Raw genomic sequence first — 22,177 nt, forward strand, 5'->3', positions numbered from 1 at the left:
GACAGATGTGCGGGATCCAACAGCCACAAACCGTCTGCCAGGTACATTAATTCCTGGGGTCATCAGGGGTCTGTCAATTATAGATTACGGGTTTTGCCAAGATGGCCAGACCCCTCTATGAGGCCACCAAGCACCAGCAAAATTTTGAATGGACAGAGGCCAGAGCCTTTAATGACCTTAAACAAGCCTTGCTGTCTGCCCTGGCTGTCGGGTTGCCTGCCCTAGCCAAGCCCTTTTACCTGTATGTGCACGAGAAAGACGGGGTGGCAAAAGGGGTCCTTGTCCAGTACAAGAGACCCATAGCCTATCTCTCCAAAAAGCTGGACACGGTGGCTGCTGGACGGCCCGGCCCCCATGCTTAAAAATTATTGCTGCGGTGGCCACTATGGTCAAGGATGCAGACAAGCTGGCCATGGGGCAAGAACATGTTACCACCCCACATGCTATTGAAGGGGCACTCAAACAGCCCCCAGACCGCTGAATCAGCAATGCCTGTCTGACCCATTATCAGAGCCTACTGCTAAACCCCACCAGAATTTTATTTAAGCCACCAACAACCCTGAATCTGGTAACGCTACTCCCTAACCCAGACTGGGACCTCCCTATGAAAAGGTATGTATAGGTTTTTGTGTAGTTTTCATTTCTCAGGGACAAATGCCCAAGAGTGCAATGGGTTGAATTATAAGTTCACATTGAGATTCATAAGAAACTTCCAAACTGTTTTCCAGAGTGGCTATCCATTTTACATTCTCACCAGTAACATGAGTGTTGTGGATTCCTTCCATCATTGTGGCATTATCACTATTCTGTTTTAGTCATTCTGATTGGTCTGTAGTGATATCTGTGTGTGTGTGTGTGTGTGTTTTAAGATTTTATTCCTTTATTTGAGAGAATGAGTGAGAGCACAAGTTGGGGTGGGGGGGGGCGTGAGAAACAGAAGCAGGCTCCCTGTTCAGCAGGGTGATATAGGGCTTGATCCCAGGACCCCAGGATCATGACCTGAGCCAAATGGAGTCACTTAACTGACTACGGAACGCAGGCACTCCTCTTTTTGTGGTTTTAATTTGTATTTCTCTAATGGCTAATGATGTTAAACATCTTTGGTTTGTCATCTGAATATCTCCTTCAGTGAAATGTCTTTTCAAGTCTTTTGCCCATATTCCAATTGAATTGTTTGTTTCTTTACTTGTTAGATATGTGGATTATAAATATTTTCTCTCATTTCATCCTCTTAAGTTTTCAGTGGAGCCTTAATTTTAATGAGGCCCAGCTTATAAGAATTATCCACTATTAAAATAAAAGCTTATAATTTTACATTCTATTTTGAATAAATTTTTAAAATATAAAGTATGAAGTTAATGTTGAGATTTTATGAGGGTTTTTGGGATGGCCAACTTTGTCAAAAATCAGTTGAGAATAATTGCTTGGGTCTACTTATGGATTCCTCATTCTGCTTTGTTATCTGTCTATTCTTCTACTCAAACTTACTGTCTTTATTACTATAGCTATGTAAAAAGTCTTGAAAGAAGGTAGATGAATTCTTCCACTTTTATTCTCTTTTTATCAAAATTGCTTCAGCTATTCTGGGCCTTATACTATTCTATGTAAATTTTTAAATAAGCTTTCCTATATCCACCAAAATCATTAAAATTACATTAAACCTATAGATCAAGTAGGAGAAAACCGACATCTTTATTTTGTTGAGCCTTCCAAACCTGGAACAAAAATATTTCTCTATTTACTTAGGGCTTCTCAGGTGTCTTTCATTAACATTTTATTATTTTTAATATACAGAATTTATACATGTTTTGTTAGATTTATACCCACGCACTTCATTTTTTGGAACAATTGTAAATGTTATTGTGTTTTTATTTTGGCTTCACTATTCTGTTATTATATAGAGATATGATTCAATTTGTGTGATGATCTTTTCTCCTAAGACCTTGCTGAAATCATTCGTTCTAAGTGTATTTTGTACATTTCTTGTGATTTTTATGTAGAAATCAGGTTTTGCGCAAATACATATACTTTTATTTTACTCTTTCCAAACTATTTGCCTGTATTTCTTATTATTGCCGTATTGTAGTGTTAAGGACTTCCACTACTATGTTGAATAAGGCTAGTGAAAGCATATACTCTAGCCTTGTTCCAGATTTTCAGTCTTTCACCATTAACCATAATGTTAGCTATAGGTTGGTTTGTTTATGTGAATTTTGTAGATGCTCCATATCAAGGAAGTTTCCTTCTATTCCTAGTTTACTGAGAGTTTTCATAATGAATAGGTATTGGATTTCATCAAATACATTTTCTGCACCAAATGATATGGTCATATGACATTTGTTTCTTTAGCCAACTAATTGAGTAGATTGCTTTAATTGATTTTGAACATTGAACCAGCCTTCCATACCAGATATAAATCTCACTTGGTCATGAGGTATAATTATACTTTGCTGGGTTCTATTTGTTAATATTTGTTAAGGATTTTTGCATTTTGATTCATGAGAGAAACTAATCTGTAGTCTTTCTTTTTTTGTATAGTCTTCATCTGGCTTTGGTATCTAATAACACTAGCTTCATAAAAAGAATTGAGGAATGTTCTCCATTCTCTCTTTCCTGGAAGAGACTGTATAAAGTCAGTATTAATTATTCTTTAGCTATTTGGTAAAATACTCAGGTGTAACCAAATAGAAATAAGTATTTCTTTTGAGGGGAACTTTTAATTACTAATTCACTTGTTTAATGATTATAAGATTGTTCACATTCCCGTTGCATCTTTTTTTTTTCTATAGTTAGTAATTGTTTTTTTAAATGGCCCATTTATTCTAACTTACAAAATGATGTCAAATTTGGGTTTAATTTTGGTTGTATTATTCCTTTATTATCCACTTATCAGCTACAGGATCTATAGTGATCCACTTTGTTTCCTTCTTAATACTGGTGACTGATGGGTTTTTTCCTGGTTTTTATTTTCCCTCTTTATCATTCTTCTGTTTCTTTTGTTATTTCTCTAAGGGTACTTGAATATTTTTAAGGATTTCTTCTTATATTATTTATAGTTTGTGGGGTTTTTTTTTAGTGTATCACTTGTATAGTTTTCTTTGTAGTTGCTCTAGATATTATAATACACATACAATTGCATAAAATACAATGTGCAAAACTATTATGGGCTGAATTGCACTCCCGTCCATTCATATGTTGGATCCTAACCCTCAGTACCTCAGAATGCAACTCTATTTGAGACAGAGTCTTTAAAGAGGTAATTAAGTTAATATGAGGTCATAAAAGTAGGCCCTAAGCCATTAGGACTGGAGATCAAGGGACACTTGGGTGGCTCAGTCAATTGTCCAACTCTTGATTTTAGCCAAAGTCATGATCTTAGGGTCAGGGGTTTGAGTCCTGCATTAGGTTCCATGCTCAGTGGGGAGTCTGCTTGAGATTCTCTCTCTCCTTCTCCCTTTGACCCTCCTCCAGTGCTCTTTCTCACTCTCTCTAAAATAATAAATAATCTTTAAAAAAAAGAAAAGATCAGGAAACAGACATGCATAGAGAGAAGACAATATGGGGACACAGGGAGAAGACAGCTATCAACAAGCCAAGGAGAGAGGCCTTGAGGGAAACCAACCCTGCATACATTTTGATTTTGGACTTCCAGCGTCAAAAACTTAGAGAAAATAAATTTCTATTATTTAAGCCTCACAGTCTGTAGTACTTTGTTATGGCAGCCCTAGCTAATCAATGCAGTAATGCAATCCAGTCATAGTCTACTGTCGTTGAGTGAAGTAGAGGAAACTTATTTCATTCAGGTCTTTTTATCTTCCCCACTTTTTAAGTGTAATTGTCTCTACCTACTACATACTTTGTTAAATGATTATGACATCTTATTTATCTTGGTATTGGCATCTGTTTATTTTCTCTTCTCATTTGGATCGTGAATTTCCTGTCTCATTGTATAACAAGTGAGTTTTGATTGTATATGTGGCATGCCAGACAACATATTACAGCACTGGGGCTCACTCACCATTGTACTATTCCTTAAGTCTAATGTGCCAAGGTGATTTGGCTCCTTATTTCCATGATTCAGTCTATGCTTGTTTATTGTGTTATATCCAGGGATTTTCTGTCCTAAAATGAAGGCCCTGAGAGCAATGGGGCTGCTCCATCATAACTGGAACTGGAAGTCTCTCCAATATTTTTAAAACTTTTGTCCAGTACATTGAATGTTTTTATCTTTTTGGTCATTTCTTTTTGCTATCTTATATATGGAAAATTGTCATTTCTGAGTTTTATAAGAATTTCTGATTTACTTTAATGAGCAAAGACTCTGCTTTTCCTATCAGACTTGGGAAGCTTTCAGGCCTAACTCTTGAAACTAGGCTTGGGAAAGGCTCAAATTACTTAAGAAAAATCTTAATTATAATTATATAAAATTTCTTATTTAAAAACTAACAAAGCACTTCCTTTTTCTGGTGCTTTTTCTGCCTCCTTTTTCCAAGTCAGGTTGGTTAAAAAAATAAAAATAAATAAGAGCATATTTTCTGAGTTAGGTCCTCTGATATTAGCATTCAGAATTTTTTTTTTAAATGAACCTTCCCTTCTTGTGTTCTCAGAGCATATTTATAAAAATTCAAAATAAAAAAAAATTCAAAATAATAAAATTCAAAATGCTCTAAATATTTAGGCCCAGCTCTCTCTGTGCATTACCCAGGACTTCATTGTTACTGTTTGTTTTGATGTAATTGTAAGTTGGATTGTTTTCTTTATTTCTTTTCCAGATGATTTGTAGCTAGGACAGTTCTACTTAAAAGAATTTATCTTAAAGAGATAATCAGACAACTGTGCAGAGATGTTCACACAGTTTCTCAGTGCTATATTGTATTTAATTGTGAATAACTAGAAAAACTCAAATTGGAAACAACAGGGAAACTGGCTAATTACATGCTGGTGTACCTATGCCATAAAATACCATGCCATCATTAAAAAAGAGAATGTTTATCTATGTATACGTACATGGAAAGATATTCATGATGTATTTGGTGAAAAAAATTGGAGGGAAGGTCTGGAAGGGCTAGTATATTAGTGGATATCTTGCAAAGGGTATAGGTGAATACCAAAGAGCATTGCTGGTAGGGGCTGGGATTCATGGGGAGAAGGACTTCACACAGGATCTTCAGTCTCCTGGCATCCTATGGAGAGGCAGGCCTAGGCCAAAGTGCAGCTAGATGCACTTGAGGGCTGTGATCTACACAGGCACCTCACCCTCTGTTGTTCTTTTGCTTTTTCAATTAAAAAGTTTATTGAGATACAACTGACATATAACATTGAATTGGTATTAGGTGTACAATGAAATGATCCGATATATGTATCAGATTACCACAACATGTTTAGTCAAAATGCATTAGCTCACATAATTACAAACTTTTTTTCTTGTGATAAAAACTTTTTAAGACCTATTCTCTCAGCAAATTTCAAATATACAATGTAGTGTTGTTGACTGTAGTCACTATGGTATACATTACTTCTCCAAGACTTATTTATCTTATAATCAGAAGTTTGTACCTTTTAAGCCCTTCACTCATTCCACTCACCCTTCAACCCTACTTCTGAAAACCACCAATCTATTCTCTGAACCTATCAGTTGGTTTTGTTTTGTATTAGATTCTCCACACAAATGAGATCATGCAGTTTAGGTTTTGTTTTGTTGGCTTTTTTAAAAAAAATTCTATCCACTATCTCTTCTTGTAACATCTCTGATAAAAAAGAAAAAATAAGTTAAGAAGGAAAGGATTTTTAGGTAATAATGAAAACAAGTTTCTAATATCACCATGATGTCCTTTGCCCTAGAAAATAAGGATACCAGTATAAAGTTTCTCAAAATCTTGACACTATTGACATTTGGGCCAGATAATGCTATATTGAGGGGAATGAAGGGAGGACTTTCATACGCATGGTAGCATATTTAGCAGCATGTCCAGCCTCCACCCACCCAATGTCAGTAGCACTATCTGTACACATTACACCAACAAAAATGGCTTTGAATATCATCAAATGTCCTTTGATTTGTGTGTGGCAGGGTGGAAGGGAAAGCAAAATTGCCCTGGTTGTGCATCATTGCCCTAGAAGGATCAGACAATTTGAAGAATATTATAATTAAAGTCAGAGCACTGAAGGAAAGAAAGGTTTGGGTGGGGACAAAGGGAGGGAGAAAGGGAGAGAAGAAAAGACAGATAAAAATAACTGGATAAACTTTTCTGTGCCTAAGGAAAAATTATGAATGAGCTGAGCTGTGTCTGTAGAGAAGATTCCTTTTCTTCCTAGCCCTTCCTACCCTTGGGGCTATGCTTTGGGTAAATAGATCCCTCTTTCTAAAGCCCATTATTTAAGGCTTCCACTAGCCCACGCCGGCTTGCCTCAAAACACTTTGTCTCACTCACCCCAGGCCTCCCTATGCAGCCTCTTCCATCATTCACGTTCTTATGTGCCAGACAGCGGGCCAGAACTTCCAAATATCTGCCCACCAGACTCAGAATTTAGTAGAAGTAACTGATGTAAATAACATATGAGCATGTGATTCACAAATTTTTTAATGCAGAGATAGACATTGTACAGACATAGAAAAATAAAAATAAACCCAAAAAGGAAGTGGATAGGACTTAACCTTTGCCCTTTATCTGACCTGGTTCAAATTTATAGTTTATTTGGAAAGTCGTTCTAGATTTGAAAAATAAAAGGGAAATTAGTATCTCACAGTTATTTGTTCTTCTTAGAAAACATACAAATAAAATGTGTGAACACAGAGCTCCTGAAAATTCAAAGGTAAATGCTGGTTCTAATTTCATGCTTTGTTTAGAGTTGTCAATTCTTGACTAAAGATTCTTGTCTTAACACAGTTAGCCTGTAGTACAGCAGCTCTATCTTAAGAATCTTAAGATGTAAGAACCATGATTATGAACAAAGGCAAGTAATCAATCCATCATCTCTGCTAAAAGATACAATTTTTCCTGATATCCAAAATACAACAGAGGCACAAAGCTGCATCTGGTTTTCCAGATGTGCACCTTTTAGCAATTCAACAGACTGGATACTCCAGAAGGGCAGAGACTTTCTCTTACCAGCCTTGAGATCCATGGCAACACCAAGCCCAGGGCCTCTATACAGTTGTGCTCAGTAAATAAATATTTGTTAACTTGAATGACAAACATGAAATTAAAAACAAAAACAAAAACAAAAAAAACATGGAAAGTAGAACCCTGCTTTGTGTGAGGGCATCCATTGTGAATCTGAGAAAGAACAATTTGTCATGATTTAGTATGAGCTGAATAAATTTATTTATTAGTATTTATTTAGTATTTTGCTGGGAACTGTACATGATGAATTGGAGCATTTCTGAATGCAACAATCCACAGCCTGCCAGGCAGACCATATGGTGGCTGTTTATAAATGCGATAATACAGGTCAAACTGAACTACTGGAAATTGAAGAGCTGTCATGGGCACACAGGAAAGGAAGTTGGGTCCCTGGGAAATTCTGTAGCCGGGGAATATGGTCTCAGAATGCAGGAAAGACATGGGCATCCATATCTGAAGACTAAGGTGGTGTGAAGAGGAAAGCACAAGTGTAGGGAGGACCAGGGGAAAGCATGTCCTTTCTGGGTATGGTTAAGAGAGTGCAGCCTTCGTGCCAGAAAACAGCAGTATGAGCAGATGAAGAGGCCTTAGGTTCCATAAAATGTCTGCACAGTAGCTAAAACAAACATATTAATGCCTTTACTCAACACGGTTGCTGACAGCCAGCTACACAGAGGCCTGCACCAGACACTGTTGATATGATGACAGGACGGGCTAAATCCTGCTCTTTGTGGAACTTATTAACTGAGATTTCTTTTTTGGGGGGGGAGGGGGGAAGACATCAATGTGGCTGACAACCCAGTAATGTATGGTTTGTTTGCAGAGATCCCTGCTTCTCAGGGTGGAGCATGTCCTGTATAGAGATAAGGGCTTTGACTCATGACTGTAAGAAATGATGGTACAGAAGAAGCTACCCAGGTGTGTGCAATATATTGTGTACAAAAAGCATATGTATGTGTATGTGTTGTCACAATGTATGTATTTGGAAAACTATATACTGGAATGTATATGGTGATATTTATTATTTTTCTTCTTTTTTTTTTTCAAATTTTAACAGTGAATATCTATCACTTGTGATGAGGAAGAAAATCTTCATGGTAGATTCTTAAAAGTTACCATTTGAGTATAGACTCAAGGGAATAGAAATGTTCTTGGGCACTATTTTATCAAGATAAGAAGGTACCTGACTGTTTACGGCACTACCGTCGTTTACTTTGTGTTCTGGATCCCTAGAATACAGGCATCCTTTCCCTGTATGAAAAGCCTTTCCCAGAGGCTTCTCCTGGGACCCAGGAAGGGAAATCTGTTATGGCTGCAACCCAGGCATCTGTTTTCTTTGGTGAGGATTTGTAGACACTGCTTTCTAGACCAAGCAGGTTATAAAGACCAGGGCAAGCAACTTTTCAAAAAGGTAGTCTGGAACTGTGAAAAGCTTTACGTTCTGACAGTCCTTATTTGGAGTCCTATGTGCCCCCTCACATGCCTTGGGAAATGCTCTCAGTCTCTCTGTGCCCTGGTTTCCCAAAGAATAGCAAGGAAATATGGTAACCCTTGCAGCCTCTGAATAATCAGTCATTAGAGTACTCACTATGAAATGGGAAGGAAAAGTGCCTGAGTTACTGGCTCAGAGCCCAGGGCTGAGCACATGGAAGCACCCAACTTAGTAAAGGTCTATTTCCTATATTGAGTAAATATCTGTAACCATTAATGCTAATTAAGAATGTGTATTATGTGCCAAGCACTTTGCTATGTGATTTGCATGCATGAAACCAATTTCATTTTTTTTTTTTTTAGAATTTTTATTTATTTATTCATGAGAGACACACACACAGAGAGGCAGAGACACAGGCAGAAGAGAGAGGAGCAGGCTCCATGCAGGGAGCCTGACATGGGACTTGATCCTGGGTCTCCAGGATCACACCCTGGACTGAAGGTGGCGCTAAACCACTGAGCCACCCGGGCTGCCCTTTTTTTTCTTTTTCTTTTTTTTTTTTTTTTTTTAGAATTTTTTTGAAACCAATTTCAGTTGTAGAACACTGCAGGAGGAATGCATTATTATTATCATTTTCATTTTTTAAATGAGGAGGGATGGAGTTGACAAAGTTATACACTTGCTGGTCTTGGAACCAGGTTATCTGACCAAATTTTGAGCCACTATGTTCTACAGCCCTCTATATGAAGACATTTAGACTCTATTAATGCATGCATGACACATTGAAGTGACCTCAACATTTAAAAGGTAAATTAGTGTTGATATCATTTGGAGCTTCTCTGGGGGCTCTTTAGGTCATTCTTTGACTATAATATGGAAAATTAGGGGTTTTATTTTGAGCGGCCAAGTATTGGTTGCCAAAATTATCCAGCCTCGTATCTTTCTAAAATTAAAAAAAAAAAAATTAGAATTCTAAAAGCCTTTCTTTTCACAAAAATATCCTGGGTATCAGTACATGTAATTATTTTGTACATCCAGTAGAAGAGCCAACCATAAAGACAAAGAAAAAGCACATTGGACTGGACCCTGTGCATACTGAAAAGCAGAATCTGAGTCCATTGGGGAGCCTCAGTGCTTAGCATGTGTTCACAAATGATAACAATGAAATAATTACAGCTGGCTAGTGCTCATATGGTACTTTGTAGATGTCCTAAGTGCTTTATACATTTTTCTCATTAATCTTTTCTATCATTATTACCCCCCTTGTACTGATGGAGAAACTGAGATGCAGAACATGTAACTGGCCTGCTCAAAGTCACACAATTTTAAGTGGCAGAGACTCCCCACCACCATTTGACTAGAGACAGCCTGGCTCAGCTCCTCCCATTTTACCACTATTCCACTTCTTAGTCACCAAGCCAACCACACTTGCCTTTGGTTTGTTCCCTTTTCACTTTTATAGACCTTTCTTCTCCTGCAGTGCCAGGGCCTTCACCTCAGGCACTGACACTCTGGGTTAGTCATCCCTCCTGAGGAGATACCTTTATTTATAGCAAACAGCACAGGTCTAGAGAAATGAATAGTGGTAGGATTTCAAAGACTGGGGAAAGATGCAAGGAAAACATTAAGAAAGGAGGTACCTTCTCAGTTCCATTTAACCTACACCACACAGGAATCTGAAAATTCAGCCCCAGATAAGGCTTAGTAAGAATACACTGAGAAGGACCATCTAGATGAAGACATTAGCAACTGTGTGATGCAGCAAAGGCACACTCTCCTGGAGGGAAGGGATCTGTTGCCTAGAGGGCTTTTGTGAATTCTAATCCCTAATCTGTAAAATGAAGACATTGAACAGGTGATCTCAAAGGTTCTTTTCCATTCTGAAAAATCTGTTAATTCAACTTGCACAAAAAGGAAACAAATATTTAATAAGCACATCTTCTCTTTTTTTCCCAACATCTCTTTTTTTTCTCCAACATCTCTCTCTCTCTCTCTCTCTCTCTCTCTCTCTCTCTCTTTTTCACAGACAGGGGCATGTCTTTGTTTTCACTGGCCCTTAATCATCAGAGATTGAGAACAATTAGCCCATGTGGACTGGGAAGCACTACCTTGAGCCTTCAGAATACTCACTGGTTGCTGGTAAAAACAAGAAAAACCATGAAGTGATAGTGTTATGTCCTCACACAACAGCCAAATGATCAAATGTGGGCACATCAAGATAGAAAATGGTCTAAAAAAGTGAAAGGAAAGCAGAAGAGATGTGCATCTACCCTTCAGGATCCTCTAGAAATATTATAGTGAGGAAAGCAAATGTGAAAGACATTCCATGCCATTCTTGCTCATATAGTAAGAATTTGCACACACAAATAACATACTTCATAAGATTCAAATCTGAGGGACCATTTCCCCTAAAGATTCCTCATTTCTCCCAGAAAAGAAATAAAAAGCTGATGAACCAAGTCACATGAAAATGAAATGTCTAGACTATCAACTCATACAGTGTGATCCAGACACTGAAGCCATGAATTAATGGATGCAATAGCATGCTTTCACCAGACAGCTTATATAAGACTGTAAAAATAATGGAAATGTTTAAAACTCCAAATTAAAAGAAATAATGTTTGAAGAAGTATTAACAGTTTGAGTGGAGTAACAGTGGCAAAAATAGTACAGTAAGGACCCCTAGGTCTCAAAGAAATGGAAAAAATTCACAAAAATTATCAAAACCAACCTTATCAGAACTCTCAAAGCTTGTCAAATATTTCTGGTAACCAAGTGAACAGTAAGTCAGGGCATAAGTACACTGAAATAGGGTAGAAGAGCACTGTGATATTTTAACATTTCTAGGCCAACCCTCTTACCCAATATAGCATCTATCTTGAAGACCGTAGCCTGTGTTCCCTGAGTGGGTACTTGGTTCCAGAAAGAGAAAAGCAAATCTTGTTCCCAGGAAATTGTGTTTGTTGGTTTTGCCTTGACAGGGATTTCTATAAAGAACTGATTCAAGGGGCTAATTCACAAAGAAAACAGAAAATCTAATAGACCTATAACAGGGCAGCCCCGGTGGCGCAGCAGTTTAGCGCCACCTGCAGCCCCGGGTGTGATCCTGGAGACCCGGGATATAGTCTCATGTCGGGCTCCCTGCATGGAGCCTGCTTCTCCCTCTGCCTGTGTCTCTGCCTCTCTCTCTCTCTCTCTTTCTGAATAGATAGATAGATAGATAGATAGATAGATAGATAGATAGATAGATGATAGATAGATAAAAATAATAGACCTATAACAAGTAAAGAGGTTGACTCAGCAATCAAAACCTTCTAGCAAAGGAAAGTGCAGGATCAGATGGCTTCACTGGTGAATTGTGCCAAATATTTAACAAAGAATTAATACTAATCCTTTTCAAACTTTTCCAAAACTAGAAGATGAGGGAATACTTCCCAACTCACCTATAAGGTCATCATTACAAAGTAAAACAAAGACCTCATAAGAAAATTATAGAACAAAATCTGTTATGAATATATATGCAAAAATTCTTAACAAAACACTAGCAAACTGAATGTAGTAGCTTATTAAAAGAATTATACATCATGGCCAAGCAGGATTTATCATGGAAATACAATGTATTTATTAGTGTTAATAAAATGAAGAAAAAACTACATAATCATCTTGATTGATGCAGCTACAGCAAGTGACAAAATACAATAGCTTTTAATGATAAAAAATACAGTAACCTAGAAATGGAAAAAACTTCCTCAAAATTATAAAAAGACATATATGGTGAACCCACAACTAACAACATGCTCAATGAGAAAAGATTGAAAGCTTCTCCCGCTAAGATCAAGCATGCCCACTTTTATCACTACAATCAATCAACACTGTACTAGTTTTATCCAGAGCAATTAAGCAAGAAAAAGAAATAAAAGGCATCCAAATTGGACTCCTCAAACAAAGTCCAGGACCAGATGACTTCACAGGCAAATTCTACCAAACACTTAAATAAGAATTAATACATATCCTTCTCAAACAATCCAAAAAGTTGAAAAGGAAGGAATGCTTCCAAATTCATTCTACAAGGCCAGCATTATCCTGATACTAAAACCAAACAAAGACACTTCAGAATAATGAAAACTTTAGGCCAATATCCCTGATGAACATCGATGCAAAACCCTCAAGAAAATATTTGCAAACTAAATTCAACAATGCAATAAAAGGGTTATTTACCATAATTGACTGGGATACAAAGATGGTTCAATATCTGCAAATCAATCAACATTATATACCATATTAACAAAGTGAAAAATAACAATCATAGAATCATCTCAATAGGTGTAGAAAAAGCATTTGATGAAATTCGACTTCTATTCATGACAAAACTCTTAATAAAGTAAGTATGAAAGGAAATTACCTAAACAACAACAAAAAAATATGATAACTCCACACCAATATTACACATAATGGTGAAGAAAAGCTTGAAGTTTATCCTCTAAAATCAGGAAAAAGACAAGGTATCCTCTCATCACTTTCATTCAACATAGTATTAGAAGTCCTACCCATAGCAATCATACAGGAACAATAACTAAAGGCATCCAAATTTGTAAAGAAATAAAACTGTCACTATTTGTAGATGGCATGATATTATATGTAGCAAAGTCTGAAGACTCCATCAAAAAACAATTAGAATGAATAAATGAATTCAGCAAAGTTGTGGAATACAAAATCAATTAACCAAAACCTGTGTTTTTATATACTAATAACAAACTAACAGAAAGAAAAATTAAGAAAATAATTTCATTTATAATTGTATTAAAGAGAATAAAATACTTAGGAATAAATTTTTTAAAGGAGGTGAAAAATCTGTACTCTGAAAACTCTAAGACATTGATGAAGGAAACTGGAGGTGACACAAATAAATAAAAAGATATACCATGCTCATGAATTGAAACAATTTATATTGTTAAATGTCCATATTATCCAAAGCAATCAACAGATTTGGCACAATCTCTATCAAAATACCAACAGTATTTTTAACATAATTAGGACAAGAAATTCTAAAATTTGTGTGGCAACACAAAAGACCTCAAATAGCTAAAGCAATCCTGAAAATGATAAACAAATTTGGTGCCATCACAATCCTAGATTTCAAACTATACTACAGAGTTATAATATAATAGTAATATAATATAATAATCAAAACTGTATGGCACTGACACAAAAATAGACACACAGATCCATAGAACAGAATAGAACCCAGAAATACTCATGCCTACATGAGTTTAACTCATGTTAAACTAATGCCTACATTAGTTTCAACTAATCTATATGACAAAAGAGGTAATATACAAGGGGTGAAAGACAGTCTCGTCAATAAATACTGCTGAGAAAATTGGACAACGACATGCAAAAGAGTGAAACTGAACCACTTTTTTACACCATTTACAAAAATTAACTAAAAAATTGATTAAAGACCTAAATATAAGACCTGAAACCATAAAATTTCTTAAGAAAATAGGCAGTAAATCTTTAAACATTGGTCTTAGCAACCTTTTTTTTGGATCTGTCTCATCTGGCGAGGGCAACAAATTAAAAATAAACATCTGAGACTACATCAAACTAAAAAGCTTTTACACCATGAAGGAAATAATCAAGAAAATCAACAGACAACATACTGAATGGGAGATGATATTTTCAGATGATATATCTAATAAGGGGTTAATATTCAAAATATATAAAGAACTTGCACAACCCAACACCAAAAAACCTAAATAATCTAATTAAAAACTGAGCAGAGGACCTGAATAGACATTTCTCCAAAGAAGACACACAGGTGACAAACAGACACATGAAAAGATGTTCAACATCACTCATCATCAGAGAAATGCAAGTCAGATACAGGGAAATGCAAATGAGATATCATCTCACACCAGTCAGAATGGCTAGTATAAAAAAGACAATAAATAACAAATTTTGGTGAGGACATAGAGAAAAAGAGAACCCTTGTGTGTTGTTGATAAGAATGCACACTGGTACAGACAGCCACTATGGAAAACTATGGAAGTTTGTCAAAAAAACAAAAATAGAAATATCACATAGTCCAGTAATTTCACTTCTAAGTACTTACTGAAAGAAAATAAGAAAACTAATTGGAAAAGATATATGTACCCCTAAGTTTATTGCAGCATTTATAGCCAAGATATGGAAGCAGCTTGTCTTTTGATAGCTGAATGGATAAAAAAGATGTGAGATACACACACACACATACACACACTCTCTCTATATATATACAATGGCATATTGTGTATGTATACATATGTGTGTATAGACAATATATACAATGGAATATTACTCAGCTATTAAAAAGAGTGAAAACTTCCCACTCAGCACAATATGGATGGACCTAGAAGGTATTAGGCTAAATTCAATATGTTAGAGAAAAACAAATATTACATGTTTTCACTTACATGTGAAACCTAAAAAAATAACAAATGAATGGTCTGTTTCTAAAAAAACAGAAACAGACAACATACAGAGAACTGGTGGTTGTCAAGTCGGAGAGGAGGAGATGGTAAGAGGGGCAAAACAGACCAAGGGGATTAGAAGATATAAAATTCCAGTTATAAATTAAATAAGTCATAGGGAAGAAACATCCAGCATGGGAAATATAATTAATAATATTATAATAAATTCATATGGCAACAGATATACTTATCATATACATATATAATATATGTATGTGTATATATATGACATATATTATATATTCTTATGGTAGTGACACTTATGGTTAGCATTTGGTAGTGTATATAAATATTGAGTCACTATGTTGTACATCTGAAACTAATATAATCTTGTGTGTCAACTATACTTCAATTAAAAAGAAAAAGAAAATAAATGCTTCCAAATTGGAAGGAAAGAAACTAGGAAACTATCTCTAATGAGGATGGCATTGTCTTATATGTAGACAAACCCAAAGAATACAAACATACACACACACACAATATTAGAGATAACAAACAATTTCAGAAAAACTCATAACATATCAGCTGTATTTCTCTATACTAGCAATAAACAATTCAAAGAGGATGGCAATACTACCCTCAAAAAATCTATATCAAAAATCCAAAGGGCAGGGATGCCTGGGTGGCTAAGAGGTTGAGCATGGGCCTTCGGCTCAGGGCATGATCCTGGGGTCGAGTCCCACATCAGGCTCCCCGCATGGAGCCTGCTTCTCCCTCTGCCTGTGTCTCTGCCTCTCTCTGTGTCTCTCATGAATAAATAAATAAATTCTTTAAAAAAAAATCCCAAGGGCATTTTTTGCCAAAAGGGAAAATGTGATCTTCAAATTCAAGAATTCTAGACAGGTCAGGAAATACAGGGGCTCAAATTTGAATAAAGTATCCAGCAGCAGCCTTAATGCACAGCACCCACCAATCATCTCAACAAGGTTTCCATATCTAGACTTACTCAGAAGTGTCTGTTCTGAACCACAGAAATGCAGTGAGATTGAGTATATGTGTGACCAGCTCAGACTGCATCACCATGAAGACTCAGGGCAGGAGAAGCTTCCAAGGTCATCAAAACCATGTCTGCCTGCAGTCAAAACAACCCTTGAAGAGCAAGATTTGTCTCTGGTGTGATGTGCAACTTACTAGAGGACCAGAGGACATATTGCTCTGTCAAGCCAGGTGCTCATGGGTGTACCAGCCAGCTTTCTTTTGCAGATGGGACATTTCTGGGAACAGAGGTCACATCTCCCTATAGGGGTGGAATGTTCCTTCTCCACTTTTCCTGGATACCTGGGTAGCATACAGATGTGGTATGAAGACAAAACTGTTACTTAGCAGAGCTCTGAGAATGCAGCTCAGACATCCCAAAGCAGATCAAGAGCTCTAGCATTATAAAGTGGAGATCAGTATAAAGATTATATTTCAAATATGTCAAAAATAAATCAGCAAATTCAGACAAACCTGAATATTTTCTTGCATGCTTTACTTAGGAATTAGCAATTGAAACAAACTGTCCGTTGAAAATAATATTGGTCTAACAAACCTAAATCTAGGGATCTCTGGGTGGCGCAGCGGTTTGGCGCCTGCGTTTGGCCCAGGGCGCGATCCTGGAGATCTGGGATCAAGTCCCGCGTTGGGCTCCCGGTGCATGGAGCCTGCTTCTCCCTCTGCATATGTCTCTGCCTCTCTCTATCTCTCTCTCTGTGACTATCATAAATAAATAAAAATTAAAAAACAAAAACAAAAAACAAACCTAAATCTATACATTATAAAGTTATTAATATAGCTGCATAGTTGTTTTGCATGGATCTCAGCCTATGGCAGTAATGCTATCAGCTATGAATGCCTGGAGCACTCATCTGGGATACTACTACTGGCAGTGCCATAGACATTTCTCTGAATGGAGCCAATGTTGTGGCTGGACAAGTCCTTGTGGTTCTCATTGTGATTCCAAGATGTACCTCGCAACAACCATCAGGGAACTTTGATAAAACAAGATTTATTATTAACAAGTCCTCAGGGGTACAAGGCAACACAGCACACCTAAGGCCACACAGTGAGGTCTCAGGGCAAGAGAGAGGAGAGGTGCGGGGAGATGGGAGAGAGCAAGAGAGAGAGAGAAGAGCTCAGACCTGGGCTTCTGTCTTATTAGGGTTGAGGGTGGAGTACTCAAGGTTTCCTGGGTTCATTCTTTCTTGGTGAATTTAAAGAGTGGGAATTAGGGATGCCTGAGTGGCTCAGCAGTTGAGCATCTGCCTTCAGTTCAGGGTGTGGTCCCAGGATCCCGGGATCGAGTCCCACATCGGGCTCCTTGTGTGAGGCCTGCTTCTCCCTCTGCCTGTGTCTCTGCCTCTCTCTCTCTCTCACTCTCTCTCTCTGTCTCTCATGAAAAAATAAATAAAATCATTATAAAAAATAACATAAAGAATGGGAATTAGGGTGTGGGAAGGGAAAAGCAGGGTCACATAGGTGGTCAATTGTCTAGGTTACCTGGTTTCCTAAAAGGGGAACTTCACAGGTAGGTCAGGCTGCCTCCTTATGTAGTTGTATAGCCAGTAACTGTGTCACACAGCTGGCAAAATGTTTATTTGAGATGGATGTCACTGAAATGGATGCCTTGGCAATCAAAGACAACATCAGGCACTTACATTGCAATCAAAAAAGCTTAATGCTAGGCACTTACACTACAATAGTTTTTGGTAAATTACCTTTCAAAGTTAAACTTTATTACAGTTTTAATACCCTTCAGTTGTACAAGACTTTCCAATTTGCAATATGCTTTCATGCATATTATTCCTTGGATTTTCAGTAAATCCTGCTAAGGTAGGCAGGGTAGTAATTACTGCCCTCATTTTCAGAGGAACAAGCTGAGCCTTAAACTTCTAGTCCTTAGTCTGTCACTCCATGGCCTACACTGCCTCAGTGGCAGCTCAGCCCACATGCCTCCCCCAATGGGAGCAGTTGACATAGGAGGAGGGGGTCCTTCTACCCATTATATGTGGCTCCCTCCTCTGCCTCCTTCTCCAAGGGAACATTTAATGAAGTGTCTCTTGGAGTGGTGACAGACATATACAGGTCCACTATCATTCTTATATTTGATTCTCTAGTCCCATAATTTATGGAAGAAAATATATTGTCAAAATTTCAAAATCATCAGTTTTTCAAAATTATATATAATGTTCAAACTCACCAATATTGTATTGAATATTTAAAATTTTGATCAGTGGGTAGATCTCTCAATGGACACTTGGGTTGCTTCCATAGATATCTATTGTAAATAATGCTGCAATAAACATAGGGGTACATATACCTTTTCCAACTAGTGTTTTCATTTTCTTTCAGTAAATTCCTCAAAGTAGAATTACTGGATCATATGATATTTCTATTTTTAATTTTTGAGGGACCTCCATTGTTTTTCACAGTGGCTACACCAATTTACATTCCTACCAACAGTGAACAAGGGTTCTTTTTTCTCCACATCCTCACCAAAGCTTGTTATTTCTTGTCTTTTTGATACTAGCCATTCTGACAGGTGTAACATGAAATGGCTAGAACAGTCCTTGTGGTATAAAGTGATATTTCATTATAGTTTTGATTTGCATTTCCCTGATGATGAGTGATGCTGAGTACTTTTCATATGCCTGTTGGACACTTGTATGTCTTCTTTGGAGAAATGTCTATTAGTCCTTTCCCATTTTTTAATTGGATTATTTGGGTTTTCTGGTATTGAGTCATATAAGTTCCTTATATATTTTGTGCATTATCCTCTTATCAGATATAACATTTGCATCAATAAATGAGTGGATAAAGATAAAGAAGATGTAATATATATATATGTGTGTGTGTGTGTATGTATATATATATATATGAATTATGTATTTCATTATGGGATATTACTCAGCCATGGAAAAGAATGAGATCTTGCCACTTGTAACAACATGGATGGACCCAGAGGGCATCAAGCTAAGTGAAATAAGCCAGACAAAGACAAATACCACATGATTTCACTTATATGTGGAATCTATAGGACAAGACAAACAAAGAAACAAACTAACCAACCAAAGAACAGATTCTTAAATACGGAAAACAAACTTGTGGTTGCCAGAGGGAAGGTGGGTGGGGAAATGGATGAAATCGATAAAGGGAATTAAGAGGTACAAACTTCCAGTTATAAAACAAATAAATCATGGAGATGAAAAGTCTAACATAGGGAATATAGTGAATAATACAGTAATAACATTACATGGTGAGAGATGGTGACTATACTTATTGTGGTAAGCACTGGATAATATGCAAAATTGTTGCATCAATATATCGTACAATTGAAACATACATTATGTGCCAATAATACAATAGAAATAATTTTAAAATGAATAAATAAGTAACAAAAAAAACAAAAAAGAGGGTAGATCTCATGCTTTGTATTCTTACTACAATAAAATAATTTTTTTTTAAAAAAAGGAATCAAGAATGAATTTGTTGGAAGAATAGCATGTTGTTAGAATTCTTCCATTTTGACTATCCATTTGGAGTTAAAGTTCTTCAATGAAATGTTTACATTGGTGATTACCATAAAGTACACGAAACATTATCTTCCATCTAAAAGGCATGATATATACAAATGATATCAATTTTAATTTTAAACTTAGAAAAGTAAAGGGAAGCCCTGGTGGCCCAGCGGTTTAGCACCGCCTTCAGCTGGGGTGTGATCCTGGAGACCTGGATCACGTCAGGCTCCCTGCTTCTCCCTCTGCCTGTGTCTCTGCCTCTCTCTCTGTCTGTCTCTCAGGAATAAATAAATAAAATCTTTAAAAAAAGAAAAGTAAATTACAAAGTTTATACGTCATAAGAATATCTTTTTATATGTTAAAATAATAAACGACACATAAAGTAAGCCCTAAAGAATTGTGACTATATTTTAAGTGACCATTTTAATATTTTAAAATTAACTGGAACCTGATGCTACCCTTCTCTAATACACACATAAGTATACCTCATTCAGTCTCTCCCTATCATAGATCATTAAAAACAAATTGTTACTCATTATTAGATTTGAAATTTCTAAGTTAAAATAAGTTATGTCTAGTGCTTGTGAAATTTAAAAAAAAAAGGCATCCTCCGGGGGGCGGGGCAAGATGGCGGAAGAGTAGGGTCCCCAAGTCACCTGTCACCACCAAATTACCTAGAAAACCTTCAAATCATCCTGAAAATCTATGAATGCGGCCTGAGATTTAAAGAGAGAACAGCTGGAATGCTACAGTGAGAAGAGTTCGCGCTTCTATCAAGGTAGGAAGACGGGGGAAAAAAAATAAAGAAACAAAAGGCCTCCAAGGGGGAGGGGCCCCGCGAGGAGCCGGGCTGAAGCCGGGGCGAGTGTCCCCAGGACAGGAGAGCCCCGTCCCGGAGACGCAGGAGCTGCCCCGACCTTCCCGGGCGGAAAGGGGCTCGCGGGGAGGTGGAGCAGGACCCAGGAGGGCGGGGATGCCCTCGGGCTCCCTGGGACAGTAACAGACACCTGCGACCAGGGGAGAGTGCGCCGAGCTCCCTAAGGGCTGCAGTGTCCGGGCATGGCGGACCGGGAGCATCTCGGAGGGGCTCGCGGGGGCTCCAGCATGGCTGGGAGCGCAAATCCAGCAGCGCAGGCTCTGGAGCACAGGGCACCGGGGACACAGCCCAGGATCCGGCTTGACCCGGGGACAGGCAGAGGCCGGGAGGGCCCAGGACAGCAAGGACGCTCCTGCCCCGAGCTGAGCAGATGAGCGCCCCGCCCCAGAGTATCCAGGCCCTGCAGACGGAGAGCTCCGTAGTGACTGCGGGAGCTGACTCCAGGGTACCAGAGCTGGCCGCCGCCACTGGGGTTGTTCCTCCTGAGGCCTCATGGGGTAAACAACCCCCACTGAGCTTCACAGTGGCCTCACAGGATAAACAGGTTAAACAACATTCACTGAGCCCTGCACCAGGCAGGGAGCTGAGCAGCTCCCCCAAGTGCTAACACCTAAGAATCAACAGAGCAGGCCTCCCCCACAAGACCAGCTAGACAGACAGCCGAAAAACAAATTATTGACCAAGCCGCATTGGAAGGTTCCAGGGGAAGTCGAGGGATTTACAGTATACAGAATCAGAGGATACTCCCCCTTGTTTTTTGTCTTCTGTTTGCTTCCAACCCCATTTTTCTTTTCTTCTTTTCTCTTTTTGTCCCCCTTTTTTCTCTTTTTTTCTTTTTCTTTTCTTCTTTCTCTTCTCTCTTTTTCTCCTTTTCCCAATACAACTTGTTTTTGGCCACTCTGCACTGAGCAAAATGACTAGAAGGAAAAACTCAACTCAAAAGAAAGAATCAGAAACAGTCCTCTTTCCCACAGAGTTACAAAATCTGGATTACAATTCAATGTCAGAAAGCCAATTCAGAAGCACTATTATACAGCTACTGGTGGATCTAGAAAAAAGCATAAAGGACTCCAGAGACTTCATGACTGCAGAATTTAGAGCTAATCAGGCAGAAATTAAAAATCAATTGAATGAGATGCAATCCAAACTAGAAGTCCTAACGATGAGGGTTAACGAGGTGGAAGAACAAGTGAGTGACATGGCAGCCGAGTTGATGGCAAAGAAGGAAACTGAGGAAAAAAGAGACAAACAAAAGATCATGAGGATAGATTAAGGGAAATAAGTGACAGCCTGAGGAAGAAAAATCTACCTTTAATTGAGGTTCCTGAGGGTGCCGAAAGGCACAGAGGGCCATAAGATGCATTTGAACAAATCATAGCTGAAAACTTTCCTAATCTGGGAAGGGAAACAGGCATTCGGATTCAGGAAATTGAGAGGTTCCCCCCCTAAAATCAATAAAAACCGCTCAAACCTCGACATTTAATAGTGAAGCTTGCAAATTCCAAAGATAAAGACAAGATCCTTAAAGCAGCAAGAGACAAGAAATCTCTAACTTTTATGGGGAGAAATATTAGATTCACAGCAGACCTCTCCACAGAGACCTGGCAGGCCAGAAAGGGCTGGCAGGATATATTCAGGGTCCTAAATGAGAAGAACCTGCAGCCAAGAATACTGTATCCAGCAAGGCTCTCATTCAGAATAGAAGGAGAGACAAAGAGCTTCCAAGATAGGCAGAA

At 37.8% G+C, this 22,177-nt stretch overlaps 1 protein-coding gene and 1 long non-coding RNA gene across 4 annotated transcripts in view; one reads left to right on the forward strand and one right to left on the reverse strand.

The window, feature by feature from the left end:
* The window catches only part of GABRG3 (gamma-aminobutyric acid type A receptor subunit gamma3), a 686,820-nt gene that overhangs the window by 566,460 nt on the left and 98,183 nt on the right, over nucleotides 1-22,177 (reverse strand). The gene's annotated exons all lie outside the window — the stretch shown is intronic.
* Nucleotides 6,220-16,758, forward strand: LOC144295804 (uncharacterized). Its single transcript, XR_013362888.1, has 3 exons — nucleotides 6,220-6,813; nucleotides 7,948-8,042; nucleotides 10,583-16,758. It is a non-coding gene; the product is annotated as an uncharacterized LOC144295804 (long non-coding RNA).

Source organism: Canis aureus, chromosome 2 (genome assembly GCF_053574225.1).
Source record: "Canis aureus isolate CA01 chromosome 2, VMU_Caureus_v.1.0, whole genome shotgun sequence".
NCBI classification, from domain to species: Eukaryota; Metazoa; Chordata; class Mammalia; order Carnivora; family Canidae; genus Canis; species Canis aureus.